The sequence below is a fragment of the Herpailurus yagouaroundi genome, unplaced genomic scaffold, assembly GCF_014898765.1.
Source record: "Herpailurus yagouaroundi ecotype Mexico unplaced genomic scaffold, PumYag 28, whole genome shotgun sequence".
Classification (NCBI taxonomy): Eukaryota; Metazoa; Chordata; class Mammalia; order Carnivora; family Felidae; genus Herpailurus; species Herpailurus yagouaroundi.
The window spans coordinates 109,217,709-109,235,586 of NW_024412376.1; the positions used below are offsets into that span (position 1 = coordinate 109,217,709).

General features: G+C 39.1%; 2 long non-coding RNA genes across 2 annotated transcripts in view; both read left to right on the forward strand.

The window, feature by feature from the left end:
• The window catches only part of LOC121034580 (uncharacterized), a 37,818-nt gene extending 35,748 nt beyond the window's left edge, over nucleotides 1–2,070 (forward strand). The window contains exon 6 of the long non-coding RNA XR_005792516.1: nucleotides 2,025–2,070. This is a non-coding gene — a long non-coding RNA (uncharacterized LOC121034580). The remainder of the gene's footprint in view (nucleotides 1–2,024) is intronic.
• A 10-nt stretch (nucleotides 2,071–2,080) lies between these two features.
• Nucleotides 2,081–8,925, forward strand: LOC121034587 (uncharacterized). Its single transcript, XR_005792521.1, has 3 exons — nucleotides 2,081–2,130; nucleotides 6,569–6,738; nucleotides 7,330–8,925. It is a non-coding gene; the product is annotated as an uncharacterized LOC121034587 (long non-coding RNA).
• The last annotated feature ends 8,953 nt before the right edge of the window (nucleotides 8,926–17,878 follow it).

The window sequence follows — 17,878 nt, forward strand, 5'->3', positions numbered from 1 at the left end:
TATTTGATTATTTCTTAAATTTCACATATGAGTGAAATCATATGGTATTTGTCTTTGACTGACTTATCTTGTTTAACATTATACTCTCTAGCTCCATCCATGTTGTTGTAAATGGCAAGATTTCATTCTTTTTTATGGCTGAGTAATATTCCATTGTATGTATACACACATACATACCACATACATGCCATATCTTTAGCCATTCGTCTATTGATGGACACTTGGGCTGCTTCCATAGCTTGGCTATTGTAAATAGTGCTGCAATAAACATAGGAGTGTATGTATCCCTTTGAATTAGTGTTTTGTATTTTTGGGGAGTGCAATTGCTGGATCACAAGGTAGTTCTATTTTTAATCTCTTGAGGAACTTTTTTCCATACTTCTTTCCACAGTGGCTGTACCAGTTTGTATTCCCACCAACAGTACACGGTGTTCCTTTCCCTTCACATCCTTGCCAACACTTATTATTTCTTGTGTTTTTGATTTGAGCCATTCTGACAGATGTAAGGTAGTTTTATTGTAGCTTTGGTTTGCATTTCCCTGATGATGAGTGATGTTGAGCATCTTTTCATGTGTCTGTTAGCCATGTGTATGTTTTCTTTGGAGAAATGTCTGTTCATGTTTTCTGTCAGTTTTTTTTATTGGATTATTTCAGGGGTTTTGGTATTGAGTTTTGTATGTTCTTTATATATTTTGGATACCAACCCTTTATAGGACACATTGTTTGCAAATATCTTCTCCCATCCCATAGGTTGTCTTTTAGTTTTGTTGGTGTTTGCTATGCAGAAGACTTTTTTTGATGTATTCCCAATAGTTTATTTTTGCTTTTATTTCCCTTCCTCAGGAGACATATCTAGAAAGATGTTGCTGTGGCTGATATCAGAGAAATTGCTGCTTGTGCTTTCTTATAGGATTTTATGGTTTTATGTCTCACATTTAAGTCTTTAATCCATTTTGAGTTTATTTTTGTGTATTTAATATTTAGGGGTGCCTGGGTGGCTCAGTCAGTTAAGTGTCTGACTTTGGCTCAGGTCATGATCTCACTGTTCATGAGTTCAACCCCCACGTCGGGCTCTGTGCTGACAGCTCAGAGCCTAGAACCTGCTTCAGATTCTCTGCTTCAGATTCTGTGTCTCCCTTTGTCTCTGCCCTTTCCCTGCTCATGCTCTGTCTCTCTCAAAAATAAATAAATATTAAAATTAAACATATTTCTTAAGGGGCCATTTTTAATAGATTTCCTAGTTTGGGTATATTATCCTCAATATTTTAAAGGCTTGCATGTTTAAGACTAAAGAACAGCTATATAGGGGAGCCTGGATGGTTCAGTTGGTTTAGCATCCAACTCTTGATTTCAGCTTAGGTCATGATCTCATAATTCCTGAGATCAAGCCCCATGTCAGACTCTGTACCTAAAGCACAGAGCCTGTTTGGGATTCTCTCTCTCCCTCCCTCTCTCTCTTTCTTTCAAAATAAATAAACACTAAAAAAAGAACAACTATACATAAAATGTCCATACTACCCAAAGCAATCTATAGATACAATGCAATCCCTATCAAAATACGAACAGCATTTTTTACAGAACAAATAATACTAAATTTTGTATGGAACCACAAAAGACACCGAATAACCAAAACAAATTTTGAGAAAGAGGAGCAAAGCTGGAGATATCACAATCCCAGGTTTGAAGATATACTACAATAATAACCAAAACAGTATGGTATTGGCACTGGCACAACACATAGATCCATGGAACAGAATAAGAGCCCAGAAATAAATCCATGCTTATATGGTCAATTAGTCTATGACAAAAGAGGCAAGAATATACATTGAGGAAAAGACAGTCTTTTCAATAAATGGTGCTGGAAACGCTGGGCAGCTACATGCAAAAGAATGAAACTGGACCTGTTTCTCACACCACACATTAAAATAAACTCAAAATGGATTAAAGACTTAAATGTATGACCTGAAACTATAAAACTCCTAGAAGAAAACATAGGTAGTAATCTGTTCTGCTTTTTTTTCTAGATAAGTCTCCTCAGGCCAAGGAAACAAAAGCAAAAATAAACTACTGGGACTACACCAAAATAAAAAGCTTTTGCACAGTGAAGGAAACCATCAACAAAATTAAAAAGTAAGCTACTGAATGGGAGATGATATTTGCAAATGATATATCTGATAAGGATACAAAGAACTTATGAAAAGAACCAATAAATAGATAGTTAACTTCTACAACTAAGCAAACATAAAAAATCCAATTAAAAAATGGGCAGGGCTCATTATACTTCAATTTTTAAAAAATGGGCAGAGGACCTGAATAGGTATTTTTCCAAAGAACATATACAGATGGCCAATAGACACATGAAAAGATGCTCAACATCATTAATCATCAGGGAAATGTAAATCAAAACCATGATATCACCCAATACCTGTCAGAATGGCTAGAATAAGAAAGACAAAAGATAAGTGTTGGCAAGGGGTTGGAGAAAAGGGAACCCTCTCATGCACTATTGGTGGGAATGTAAATTGATGCAGCCACCGTAGAAAATAGAATGGAAGCTCCTCAAAAAAGTAAAAATAGAAATACCATATGCTCCACTAGTTCTACTACTGGGTATTTACCCAAAGAAAATAAAACACTAAATCAAAAAGATATATGCACCCCTGTGTTTACTGTAGCATTATTTACAGTAGCCAAGAGATGGAAGCAACCCAAGTGTCCACCAATAGAAGAATGCATAAAGAAGATGTGGTATATATATACAAAGAAATATTGTTCAGCATAAAAAAGAATGAAATCTTACCATTTGTAACAACATGAGTGGATCTAGAAGGTATTATGTTAAGAGAAATAAAAGAAAGACAAGGACTATGTAATTTCACTTACATGTGGAATCTGAAAAACAAAACAAAGCATAGCAGACACATAAATACAGAAAACAAATTGATGGTTGCCAGAGGGGAGGAGGTTGGGAGGAAGGGCAAAATGCATAAGGAAGAGTAAAAGGTACAGGCTTCCAGTTATGAAATGAATAAATCATGGGAAGAAAAGGTACAGCATAGGAGGGGATATAGTCAGTGGTGTTGTAATGGCATTGGATGGTAACAGATGGTAGCTAGACTTGTGTTGAGAATAGCATAAGGTATAGACTTTTGAACGATTATGTTGGACACCTGAAACTAACATAGCCTGTGTGTCAACTATATTTTAATTTTTAAAAAAAGGAAACATTATCTGGGTATATCAAGTGGTCAACATACCAAGTCTGGGCTTTTCTAGATCTCTGGTTTACCATTGAATGTGGTCCAGCCTTTATTTTTTGGCTGAGGTATTCAGTTTTGTTAATGCTTGAATCACCTGCCATCAGGGAAACTAAACATAGCTTAGTAAATCTACCAAAGCTTTGTGTATAACAACATGGATTAACCACATGGGTTGCAGGAGACAGACTGCTCGATTAGACCTTGGCTTTGCTTTTTACTGGATTTTGATCTTGATCAAGTTATCTGACCTCTGCATCTGTGTCATCATCTGAAAATGAGGGTAATAAGTACCTCCTATGTTACTATTGTAATGAAATAATGTGAGTAAAATGTGAGGTATGAATGAAATGATGCTTGTTAAGCACTTCACCCATTCCTGGCAATACTTAAAGGCTCAGTAAGTATTAGATGTTGATAGTGATGTTATGTTGTGGATTTTCATCATTTTATTATTATCATGGCTGGTTTTATTATACGAGGCAAAAAGTTAATATAATGAATTTATAATAAAACATAGTATAGTACCTGGAATACTTGAGTTACCTCTCAATAGTACTTCTTTATTGGTTTAAAGATAATTTAAATATAGAAACCAGTAGTTAGAAAGCTGTCTGATTAATAAGGATAAACGATTAGTTTATGGACAAATTGAAACAAGGTTTTTTGTTTGTTTTGTTTTGCTTTTAGCTGGTATCAACTCATATTAAGAGAGTAACTTCTGGTTATCTCTGCTGATAGAATGATGATTGGCCACTAAATTTACTGTTGATTAATTCTTTTGATTGAGGTGAATTCACATAACATAAAATTAACCATTTTAAAGTGTATAATTTATTGGCACTTACTACATTCATAATGTTGTGGAAACACTTCCTCCTAGTAGTTACAAAACATGTTTTTATCACCCCAAACAAAATCTCATACCCATTAAGTAGTCACTTCTCATTTCCTGATCCCGCTAACCCAAGGCAACCACCAATCTACTTTTTGTCTTTTTGGATTTATTTACTTTAGATATTTCATGTAGATGGAGTCACATAATATGTGAGCTTTTATGTCTTTCACTTAGCCTAATATTTTTGAGGTTCATCCACACTGTAGCAATTATCAGTACTTAATTCCTTTTTATGGCTGAGTCATATTCTGTTGTGTATATAGGCAATATTTTGTTTATCCATTCATCTATTGGTGGCCTTTGATTACTTTTTACAAGTGTAAAATTACTTAATAAATACAGCCCAGTAGAAAAATACTTTCAATATGGGCTTCCAAAAGGAAAATGTTAGGATCATGAGACATAAATGGTACATTTACCTAGCAACCGTTGACTCTCCAATGACGAGTACAGAATGTGACACGTGAATGAATTGAATAAATTTGCATGAATGATGATGTTAGAAACTGACCTACAGATGGAATCAGTGTTCCCCATTGTACCAACTCAACTGAAAGGCAGAGGGTAAGGGAGCTCACTGCTAGAGTCTATGCAGGTCAGCCATATGGGCACAGGGCACTATGGAGAAAGGCAAATCTGGAAGGGCAAACTGAGAAAGCCAACATATGGACCAAAAGTCACTCAGGTCAGAAAGGGGCAGGTGACTGCACCTCTCATCTTATTCAGGGCCATAGAAGAATGAGTGATGAGTACCATACACAGATACCCATGCTCGTGCTTTCCTCCATTAAGCCTTACATTCTGGTTCTAATACAGGGAGTTAAAAAAGTAATATATAAAAATTAATGGTTTTGATTAGTATACAGTTACAATTTTGGAAACTGCTGAAATTTAAGGCCCACAGAGTGACGGTAATAAAGGTAAACTTGAAGAAAAATTGAGACTTGCCACACTATATATATCATATGCCCTAGATGGTGACTGCAAAGAAGCAAAATAAACTTCATAGAAACTGTGCCAGTTTAAGGAATCTGGGGAAAGATACTTGCTGAAAGAGCTCACCACATGTTTGCAAACATAAATCAAATTTAAGACAAAATTTTCCTTGAATGTGCTAGTTGAAGAATGAAGCCTGGTTATGAGCATAATCAGAACACTTTCACCACCCAAAGCGCCATTTATTCTCAAGATTGTAATGAATTTACTCTGCTTCAGAATTGCTTTATGTCCCACATGCTGTAATTTTTTTATCTGGGAGTAATTTCATGATGCTTTTATTTGGCTAGCATAATTTAAGATTTAAACATAAATGCTTATAGATAATTTTCAATAATAGTTTTGTGATTTATGGACTTGCCAGGAATTAGATGAGGTCTGTACACGCAGCACTTTGACATATTTTATTGAAGAATATATAAAATTAAGAGGTTGGGAGACAGAAACATACATGAGTAAAAGACAGGGAAATAAGTTATATTGGGGGCGACTGGGTGACTCAGTGAAGCATCCAATTCTTGATTTCAGCTCAGGTCATGATCTCATGGTTTGTGGGATCTAGCCCCACATCGGGCTCTGTGCTGGCAGCACAGAGACTGCTTGGGATTCTCTCTCTCCCTCTGCCCCAACCCCCTCAAAATAAATAAATACATTTAAAAAGATAAGTTATATTAGGAACAGCTAAATAAATGAATATAATTTAGCTTAAAGAGGGGGTATTTGAAGAAGAGTTATATGGAAAATGCTGACTAACTGGATCTTTCTCTTTGTGAAGGACATGGGATAATGAACTTAATGAATATAAGTGAAGGATATGAATACTGGATTCAAAAGGACTTGGGTTAGAGTCCTGTCTCCAAACACTTACCTGCAGTCTATAACTTTGGACAGATTCCTTAACTTATCTGACTTTGGTTTTCTGATGTGAAAAATTTCAGATATAACAGTAATTATGAGGTTGTTGGGAGGATTAAATGAGCTCAGCTTTGCATCCTGATGCACAGTAAACATCCAGTAAATGTAAGCTATTTTCATTGCTCAGAGTCAAGGACATTTAAATACTGGACTAGATCATCAAAGGAATAGATTCTTCCCTTGAGAGCAGAGAATGTGAGAGGGTCTTCTCTGTCTGCAAGAAACATTCTTCTCCAGATGATCCATTTATGTATTTTTCTAGTTCACAATCCTAGCAGCAACGTATAAATAAGGAGCAGCTGTTGTAAAAATCCTTTTTCCTTTTTCATGTCGCCTTGCTATCTTTGGGAAGAAAATTTTTGCTATTTAAACTCCACATTGGTCACTATGCTTGTGGGTTGAAATAGGGGCCTTACTGCTGATGGGGCTAAACCAAAGCTTCCAAGGGGGAGCCAGTGCCTGAGAGGTATGCTGCTATTGGTGCCCTGCTCTTATTTCTCAGGCAAGCCTCCACACTTCAGTTAGGCCAAATCTGCCTGATCTTTTCTTCCAAGCCAAGGGTGACTACCCTGCAATGGCATGTGGCAAGTGGAAGGACCAAGGAATTGACATTCTCCAGGAGCAGTCTTCCCAAGTGACTGGTAGAGGTGGTGGGTGAATTCTTGAGCTCAGGTAAGAAAATTCTCTTTCACACTGTTTTCTCATAGGAGTTCACACCTGGCACCGAGTGGGATTCACTTTTATTTGCTGCTTCCTTTTCCTTTTCTCACTTACCCCACTTTCCCTTTGGTGTTTTGGGGATTACCTCAATTACCTCAAATAAATTGCTTGCATTAAAAATCCTTGTTTCAGGGGCGCCTGGGTGGCGCAGTCGGTTAGGCATCCGACTTCAGCCAGGTCACGATCTCGCGGTCCGTGAGTTCGAGCCCCGCGTCAGGCTCTGGGCTGATGGCTCAGAGCCTGGAGCCTGTTTCCGATTCTGTGTCTCCCTCTCTCTCTGCCCCTCCCCCGTTCATGCTCTGTCTCTCTCTGTCCCAAAAATAAATAAACGTTGAAAAAAAAATTAAAAAAAAAAAATCCTTGTTTCAGAGTCTGCTTTTGGGAGAGCCAAACTGAGGCAGGGTGTGAGTGGCTGTCTTTCATGATTTGTTGATTTATTTTTTCCAGCTTTATTGAGATACAGTCGGCACATAATTGTGTAAGTTTAAGGTGTACAAAGTGTTGATTTGATGCACACATATATTGTATCTTTTATGTTTTCAGAGCAGCGAACATCAAAATAGAGATTATGGGAGACTTGATGTGAATGTGAATGGGAAAGGATGAGATTTATGGGGGAATTCACAAGAGGAGAGTCCATTTATTATAATTACAGACATCTTATTGAACACTAAGTGCCAGACACTGGGCTAAACCCTGCTAGCATAAGAGATGGGTGCTGTCCTGGAGAGAGTCACACTGTTCCAGGAAAGACACTCCTAGCAATTCATCAAGAAATTCCAAGATGATTCATGACTTAAGAAAGCTGAGAGCAATGTGCAATGGGAGTACTGATGAGAGAGAAGCTTGGAAGGCTGATGAAGATGTACTCCAAATTCACAAAGGAAGTATATCTGTGGTAAAGGATGAATAGGACTTTGGTGGACCCAAGTTGAGAAGAGCCTTCTAGACAGAGAAAACAACCTGTATAACGTTTGAAGTTACACGGAGTGTTTGGGTGGACAGCTGGAGAAAAGCTCATCGTGGGGTGGAGAAGAGGCAGGAGATAAGGCTGAGAGGACGTGAAACATCTGATTATAAAAAGTCTTGTCTCCTTCAACTGTAGAACAGATGATAGGAGGAGGAAGGTCTTGATGCATCAGAAAATGCAAGTGCAATGCCTTGTCCGTCACTTCCTTTTCTGCATGTCTCTGGTGCAAGGAGAAAAGGGAGAGGAGAAGAGACTCAGGAGAGAGGCTGTGTATCTTCAGGTACATCCATCATTGATGATCACATGCCAGACACCATACTAGTTCTTTCCAAACCTTATCCCGTTTCATCCTCACGGTAAGCCAGTGAGGGAGGACTGTTCAACTGTTTTGCTGGTGAAGACATTGAGGCTTAGAAGAGGTCTAGAAAATTGTAAGATTTGGAATCATGACTACCTGCTTAAAAAGCCCTTAACCACTACATTATACTACTTCTCTTTTGGAAGAAGCAAATGTGGAGTGGACAGCAGCTGCTGTGGTCGCCTTTCCTGGATTGGGTGACAGCTAAGTGCACTGAGTTCTGCTTATGGAGCCACAAAAATCAGAAGAAACCAGAAGGAGCAGCCGTCATGTTGGAAGTCATTTGTTTTGGTATTTACTTTGGTGAAGTCTCCAGAAGATATTTTGGATTTGGAGTACTTGATTTTTCACCAGATTCATCCTTAGCAACTGCTAAAAGCATTCAACAGAGGACAAGAGAATAAAAAAATTACTTAATTCACACAGTGGCAATGCCAGCGCTCAAGTGACTATTGGCCTTTGGTGAACCATTTTCTTTCAGAGCCCTCGTATAGCACTATCATAATTCTGTAACACCTCAACGCTGACCTTTTCGTTTGTAAAAGGCTTAAGTAAACAAAATTATAGCTTTTCTGCTACACTCCCAGCATTTTTGAGCTACTTAGTGTTTTTGAACTTTAACATTTGTCTGAAGAACCCAGTTACTTGAATGAAAAAGTTTGTCATTGACCTGTCATTTAACACTTGACAAAGTGGGGTCTAATTAGTGTGGCTTTTAAATCTTTTTTCTACAAACGGAATTCTGAAATGTAGATAGATAAGAAATATAAAGTGGATCAGATGTTTTCATAAATAAATAATGAAAACCAGACATTTGAATGGTTTAGAAAATTTTAATCACTGTACATTCTCATGCTACCCTGAAGAGGGAAGAAGTACAGAGACAATCTAGAAAATGTCAAAGTACCTGAAGTCTTAACTAAAAAGCTCTGTAGGGGCACCTGGGTGGCTTAGTCGGTTAAGCACTGACTCTTGATTTCAGCTCAGGGTCATGGGATCGAGCTGTACGTCAGGCTCTGCACTGTCAGCCAACCTGCTTGGGATTCTCTCCCTCTCTCTCTGTCTCTCAGTCTCTCAAAATAAAGAAATGAATGAATGAATGAGTGAATGAATAAAAGAAAAGATCCGTAAATTGCAGAATAATCCATTGTTAATCTTCTGCTAGACTGATAATCTTATTTTTATCAGAAGTCTCACAATAGTGCACTGTAAAAATTTTTTTCAAATAAAAAATTATTTGAAACAAGCCATTTCTGTAATGGATTTTAAGAGACCCACATCATCAGATGCCCTAAAACCTGGCATACCACCATTATAAGATCATAGCATATGGGGACTTGGCATTTTGAACAGTGATTATTTCAGGTAGCAATCTTAAAATAAGCATTTAAGTCATTTTTTTTCATCAACTACTAGACCCCTGTCTTTCTTTTAGAACTGGAACAATGTTTACTCTGTATCAGAATCCCAGTGATCTTTGAGAATCAACCTGAAAATGTTAACTTGCTGCTCCTGATGATGGTTGACGGTTATTCCTCTTTACACTGAAGAGGGAAAAATCTAATGCATTCATCTAAAAACTTTATTTGCTATGGGAATTTGCTTTGGCTAATGCAATGTTTAAGACCTGCTGGTTCACTCAAAGGTCAAGGAACATTTATGTAAGGAATCTTCAATAACATTCTTTCAGCTTGGCGAGCAGAGAATACCCTGATGCCAGTTTTCCCCTCTTTTCAGTATTAAATTTGTGTATGTCTGCATCTAAATTCCTACCAAAGAGTGAAATTGTTCTCAAAATATGCAGATAACATCATGTCAAGTTAGAGCATTTGTTTTAATTTTATTTCCTTTTCAGTGATTTTCCTTGTTGGTTTATCAAAAGCACTACTTTGAAACATTGATCATAACCAAAGCCTGCATTGTGAAAATATCTTTTACCAAACAGGTCGGTTTGCATTAAAGATGCTTCCTAAGGGGATGTTTACCTGCATTTCCCAAAGTATGTTCTGCAAACCTCTAATTCTAAACACTGGTTATGAGGATGGTAACAGTTGTTCAGTGAAAGTGTTCTTTCTGTGATTAAATAAATTTGAGTGATTCTGGGAATGTGGTGACACAGCTTCCTTTCTTCCACTTTCAATTTGAAACTACTTGACTCTCCTGAGCCATGTATCTGTTGAGCCTGAGGACCTGGGGGTGCGGGGGAGGCTTTAGGCACTGTTGGATCCTTTTGGTGAGGAGTGGTCCAGGGCTTCCTTGGATTAGAGGGTACTTTGTAAGCACTTTGAAACCCAAGGCACCTAATCCTGGGAAATTCTCCACCTCCGTTTCAGGTGAGTGTCCCCCTCCCTAACTGTCCACAGATCAGGAGAGAGCTGAAAGACTAAGTGGCATCTACCCTGCCATTCAGGGTAGGAGACGACAGGGAAGTTCTGCAGGACTGGTACACTGGGTTTTCATCACATGCCCCAGGTCCTGAGAGTATTTTGCCTGTCACTGCCCTTTACACTTTCTCAACAATAAAATCCAAGTTCCAAAGAAGCTACAAAAAAAGATAGCAGCCCAGCCGAGAGGGTCCAGACACTCAAGAGAGAAGGAACAAGTTGAGCTATCAGAACGTATGTCACAGAAATACAGAAATAGAAGCGCTGAGGACAAGATTACGGTTCAAGATGGCGACCCAGGAGGCTCCCGGGCTCATGTCTTCTTCCCACGGACAAACCCAGTCTGCAGCTACATACGGCACAAAGTCTTCAGAGAAAAACTGTCCGAGCAACTCCTGTGCATCTGGTGAGTGAGAGAAGTCCTACTTTGAGGCAGGTAGGAGAGGCTGGGACACAACCTTGCCATAAGCCCTGTTCCCAGTGCCGTGACCCGCAATTGGGGGGGAACACAAAACCCCGAGCTTCCCCTGGAGGAGGAAGGGTTTGAACCCCACACCAGGCATATCAACTTTTAAGAGCTGAGAGACAATCCCCCAAAACATCTAGCTTTGAAAAATAACAGGGCTCATCTCAGTGGGGCCCCCAAGGCTGTGAGGATCTAAGAAAAAAAAGCTCTTAAGGGGTTTGCACCCTTGGACTTACTTGCCTGGGGGTTCAGTGCAGAGGTGGCAGATAGAGACATGCTCAGACTTTGTGTGAATGAGACTCATTTGCCGATTTCAAAGCCTGGGTCTGAGGGACAGGCATCTAATTCTGCACACATCTAGGGGCCTGCTAGCTGGTGAGTACCCTCTTCACACTCTCCCTCTGCCTCCCTCTGGCCAGCAGGTGGTGTCTTTTTCTTTCTTTTCTCTTCCCCCACCCTCCACCCCCACCCCCTGCAGGCACCATGTACACGCTTGCCTTGTGTCTCATTCTGATTGGCAGGTGCCATCTTCTGTTGTACCCCTTTTCCCCCAGGAGGCACCACTTATATGTTCTCCCTCTGCCTGATTCCAGCCAGTGGGCACCATCTTGGTGCCCTCCCTCTGTTGCACTGCAGAGCATCACTATCTCCTGGAGGGGAGCTGTTGCACGTGCCTGGTGCCCCTGGTTTTATAGCTGCCACCCAGGGGATGCCCCTTGATCATCTGGCTCTGTGGGCCAGGGGTGCTTGTGATCCTGAGTTTCATGGGACTGTAACAATCAGAGAGACAGTTCTTGGCAGGCCACCGCTCCTGGGGCACTGCACAGACAGCAGACTGAGACACACCCCAGTCTTTCTGTCAAAGAGGCCTGCTTGCTAATGCTGGCAAGGGGTTTGGCACACAACTAGAAACCAACAGAAGTGCCCTCAGGGAATGGAGGCTGGAGAACTTTGCAGTCTCCCTCTGCCTAGCTACTACCACTCACCGTATCTCCCCCAAATGAGCTTAATGCTTGTATGGCACCCTGAGCTTTGCAACTCGCCACCAGGGGACATCTGTACATTGCCTGACACTGGTGGCCATCGGGGACCACAGGACTGTATATATTTGCATACTTTAAAAGCTGCTGCCCGAGGGCCTGGCTTCTAATCAGCTAGATGGAAATGATGATGGAAAGATAAAAGATTGGTGGGTAAATCCAGGAAACTGAACATATGGGTAGTAGGTATCCTGAAGGGGAAAAGAGAACAGATGGAGGAGAAACTGTACTTAAACAAATTCTAGGGGAGCATTTTTCAAGCCCGAGCTGACTTGAGTCTGCAGATTTACAGCACTCTCAGGGCTCTAGGCTGAACTGTTAAGAAAAGATACTCACCCAGTTATTTTCTGGTAAAATTCTTAAACTTTAGTGGATAAAGAAAAACTTTTTACAGTCTTCCAGGAAGAAAGATCAAATTGCCTCTTGAGCAAAAAGAATCATAATGCCACTAGAATACCCATCTGTAAACAAAGGAAACTAAAAGACAATGGAATAACATCAGAGAAAAAGAATAACACCTCAAGAATGCTGTATCCAGCTAAAGTATTGTTTACCTGAATAAAGACATTCAAGGATAGGTGACAAAATAGAGTTATCCAAGTAACTCCTCTGGGATAAATACTTGAGATAGTCTAGCTAAGATGTAAGTGAAACCCAAATGAAGAACTCAAGCCAGAGGCAAGATGAAGAAGACAGGAATAAATGATAAACAGGGAGCCTCACCATATGAACAGATTCATTAATTCAATCAAAAAAATATTTGTTGTGTGCCTGATACATGCGAACATAGTTGTTGACAACAGGGATACTGTAGTGAATAAGATAAACAAGAATTAGATCTTAATAGATGAATCTAATCTGAGAATAAAGAACCTAATGTTAACTAAGGATGGCTGAAAAACAGGGAATACATTGTAACGGATTTTAAAATAAATACTAAAAAAATTCCCACAAAGCCTAAAAGAAGGGGGCGAGGAAGAATGAATGTATTCTGAAATCCTAACGGGGTGGGGGGGGTGTGGAGGAGGAGGGAAATGACAGGTGTTGGGGGTTGGGAAGGTGACATTAAAAATATTCTAAAGAACTTTTGCTATTGGGAAGAGTGGCAAAGCAGTTGTTTTAATTGCAGATGTCAGCTGTGGTAGGTAAAAATCTGAAGATGACTCCCCAACATCTCTTGCCCTTAATCCCTAGGACTGTGAATATCATGCATGTGATTATGTTATCTTACATGGCAAAGGCATTTTGCAGAGGCAATTAAGGTTACTAATCAGTTAACTGAGTTAATCAAAAGAGAGATCATCAGGGTAGACCTAATGTAATCACATGAGCACTTTAAAAGCAGAGTGTTTTCTCCAGCTGATGGCAGAAGAGGAAATCAGATAGATTCAAAGCACAAGAAGGATTTGATGCAACATTGATGGCTTGGAAGATGGAAGGGGCCACATGCAAGAACTTGAGGGTGGCTTCTACTTGCTGAGAATAACTTCTGGCCAACAGCCAGCAAATAAATGAAGACCTCAGTCCCACACATACCAGGAACTCAAGTCTACCAACAATGTGAATGAACCTGGAGGCAGATTCTCCTCAGACCTTCCAGATAAGATCCCACCATGGCCATTCACCTTGATTTCTGCCTGTCAAACTCTAAGCAGAGTTTCTCGGTGTCCAGACTTTTGACATACAGAACTGTGAGCTAATAAATGGGTTTTGTTTTACACTGGTGAGTTTATGGTGATTTGTAATGCAGCAATACAAAACTAATATGTCAGGTTGTGAAAGTATTGACTGATACTTGACTTTTATTACATCATCTTGATGCTTTTGATTAATAATAATTTTATAACTTAAACTTAATGACAAATAATTAGCTTAGAATAATTTGATAACAAATATGTAAATTGAAATAAATAATAAAGAAAGTAATGTATTTAGAAGCCCTTTGTAGACCATAGAGTGGTATACACTGTATAGAAGCATATACAGAACTTTAGGAAATGCATACAGAGTATTATTCTTTAGTTTGTTGACTCTTTTTCCTCAGTGTGACACTTATTAACATTAAGTGTGTTAACTCAAATGGAAAGTGATCTTTAAGTTAATACGAAGTGTTTTCATGGCAAACCTATAATTAACACAAAGAAATGTTATATGCTTTTTACAGAGATTTGCTTGGTTAATAGATTTTTCTCATGCTTTATTACTGTAGTCTTTTATATTTAAGTATATACTTTACGTAAATTTTCATCCTTTCTCTTAGCATATTCAGCTTTGTTTTCACTCTAATGGTTTATGTCCTCCTCAACTTTTACGAATGCAAATCAACCTTATTATTATTTCTATCTGTAGAATATGGAGTATAGTATTTCTTAAATAACTAATATGCAGTTTCTAGGTTCACCTAATCTCATAGCTTCTTAATTAAAAGACATTTAAAAATTATCCAAAGCTTGGGGCGTCTGGGTGGCGCAGTCGGTTAAGCGTCCGACTTCAGCCAGGTCACGATCTCGCGGTCCAGGAGTTCGAGCCCCGCGTCAGGCTCTGGGCTAATGGCTCGGAGCCTGGAGCCTGTTTCCGATTCTGTGTCTCCCTCTCTCTGCCCCTCCCCCGTTCATGCTCTGTCTCTCTCTGTCCCAAATAAATAACGTTGAAAAAAAAATAAAAAAAAATTATCCAAAGCTCAAGAGGCAGTATGAAATAGTAGAAAGAATGTTGTATTATATTAGAAGCTGGAGAATTGAGTTCAGTCTTCAGACTTCATTGGCTGGTATTGCCATCTTTGGCGAATCTCTTCTCATCCTTCTTGGACTCTATTTTTTAACATTTGTAATTCAAAGGAGTGGTTTCCATACTGCAGAACCCTAGGCTCTTCTTTGGGGTCCCCATGTTTGCTCTAGAAATAAGTCAGAGCCAGTGGGGTGGCTTTTGGATGCCTACTACTGTTTTAATTGGTGTAGTTCTTTTATCTGTTTCATATAGTGGCTTCTGTATCATATTTCATTTCAAGAAATAGCTATATAGTTTTTAAAAAATGAACACCAGAATACTAGATGATTTCTAAGATTTATCCTGGTTTAAATATAAGTTCCTTTTTCCACTTGAATTTTCTTTTCTGAATTCAGTAACTGAATAGATTCAGATAGCAAGGTATATACACTATATACTATGTATTACGTATACTTCACAGAAACAGAACCAACAGGATGTGTTTATTTTAATGAATTGACTCATGTGGTTATGGAGGCTTTATAAGTACAAAAATCATCAGGGTAGGCCAGTAGGCTAGAGACTGCACTTTGAGCTTTGCTTTGAGTCCAGACAGTCTGCTGACAGAACTCCCTCTTGGTTGGGACAGGATGGTGCTGATGGTCTTGTCTGTCTTTGACTGGATGAGGTATATCCACATTTTGGGTGGTAATCTGCCTTACCTAAAGTCCACCAATTTAAATGTTAATCTTAGCCAAACAAACACCTTCACAGAAACATCCAGAAGAATGTTTGATCAATTTCAGGGCACTGTGTGCGAACCAAGTTTACATACAATTAACCATCACATACTATCAGGTGCTTGGGTGGCTCAGTCGGTTAAGCTTCTGACTTTGGCTCAAGTCATGACCTCTTGGTTGGTGAATTGAGCCCCGCATCAGGCTCTGTGCTGAGGCTCTGTGCTGACAGCTCCGAACCTGGAATCTGCTCCAGAACCTGAAATCTGCTTTGGATTCTGTGCCTCCCTCTCTCCCTGCCCCTCCCCCATTCTCACTCCATCTCTCTTTCTCGCTCAAAAATAAATAAACATTAAATAAATTATTTTAAAAATTAAAAAAAATCTCACATACTATGAAGGAAAAATAATAGGACATTATAGCTATATAATTCGTCTTTTGCCAATAGACAAGAATATGCACTAATAAAAGATAAAATATCTTCTTCCCATTTCTTAAACGGATTATTTATTTTTTGGGTGTTGAGTTTGATAAATTCTTTATAGATTTTTGATACTAGCCATTTATCTGATATATCATTTGCAAATACCTTTTCCATTCTGTAGGTTGCCTTTTAGTTTTATTAATTATTTCCTTCACTGTGCAGAAGCTTTTTATCTTGATGAAGTCCCAATAGTTCATTTTTGCTTTTGTTTCCCTTGCCTCAGGAGACATGTCTAGTAAGAAGTTGCTACAGCTGAGGTCAAAGAGGTTGCTGCCTGTTTTCCTCTAGGATTTGATGGTTTTCTGTCTCACATTTCGGTCTTTCATCCATTTTGAATTTATTTTTGTGTATGGTGTAAGACCCTTTTCCAAAAAAGACATATAAATGACTAACTGATACATGAAAAGTGTTCAACATCACTCATCATCAGGGAGATACAAATCAAAACCACAATGAGATACTACCTCACACCTGTCAGAATGGCTAATATTAACAACTCAGGAAACAACAGATGTTGGCAAGGATGTGGAGAAAGGGGAGCCCTTTTACACTGTTGGTGGGAAAGCAAACTGATGTGGCCACTCTGGAAAACTGTGTGGAGGTTCCTCATAAAGTTAAAGATAGAACTACTGTACCACCCAGCAATTGCACTACAAAAGATACAAAAATACTGATTCAAAGGGGCACATGCACCCTAATGTTTATAGCAGCACTATCAGCAATAGCCAAATTATGGAAGGAGCCCAAATGTCCATCAACTAATGAATGGATAAAGAAGTGGTATATAGATACAATGGAATATTACTCAGCCATCAGAAAGAACGAAATCTTGCCATTTGCGACGATGTGGATGGAACTAGAGTGTATTATGCTAAACAAAATAAGAGAAAAATACCATATGATTTCACTCATGTGGAATTTAAGACACAAAACAGACGAACATAAGGGGAGGGAAGCAAAAATAAAATAAGATAAAAACAGAGAGGCACTCCATAAGAGACTCTTAACTATAGAGAGCAAACTGAGGGTTGTTGGAGGGGAGGGGGATGGGGTAGATAGGCTAGATGGGTGATAGGAATTAAGGGGGGACACCGGTGATGAGCACTTGGTGTTATATGTAAATGATGAATCACTAAATTTTACTCCTGAAACCAATACTAAAAAACACAATCAAACAAACAATAAAGAAAGAAAGATAAAATAGTCACTGGGTTTTATTTTATGGAAAATGACAGAATTAGAAAAGTCAACGTTCATTTTATTTTTATTATTTTTTATTTATATATGAAATTTATTGTCAAATTGGTTTCCATACAACACCCAGTGCTCATCCCAAAAGGTGCCCTCCTCAATACCCATCACCCACCCTCTCCTCCCTCCCACCCCCCATCAACCCTCAGTTTGCTCTCAGTTCTCAACAGTCTCTTATGCTTTGGCTCTCTCCCACTCTAACCTCTTTTTTTTTTTTCCTTCCCCTCCCCCATGGGTTCCTGTTAAGTTTCTCAGGATCCACATAAGAGTGAAACCATATGGTATCTGTCTTTCTCTGTATGGCTTATTTCACTTAGCATCACACTCTCCAGTTCCATCCACGTTGCTACAAAAGGCCATATTTCATTTTTTCTCATTGCCACGTAGTATTCCATAGTGTATATAAACCACAATTTCTTTATCCATTCATCAGTTGATGGACATTTAGGCTCTTTCCATAATTTGGCTATTGTTGAGAGTGCTGCTATGAACATTGGGGTACAAGTGCCCCTATGCATCAGTACTCCTGTGTCCCTTGGATAAATTCCTAGCAGTGCTATTGCTGGGTCATAGGGTAGGTCTATTTTTAATTTTCTGAGGAACCTCCACACTGCTTTCCAGAGCGGCTGCACCAATTTGCATTCCCACCAACAGTGCAAGAGGGTTCCCGTTTCTCCACATCCTCTCCAGCATCTA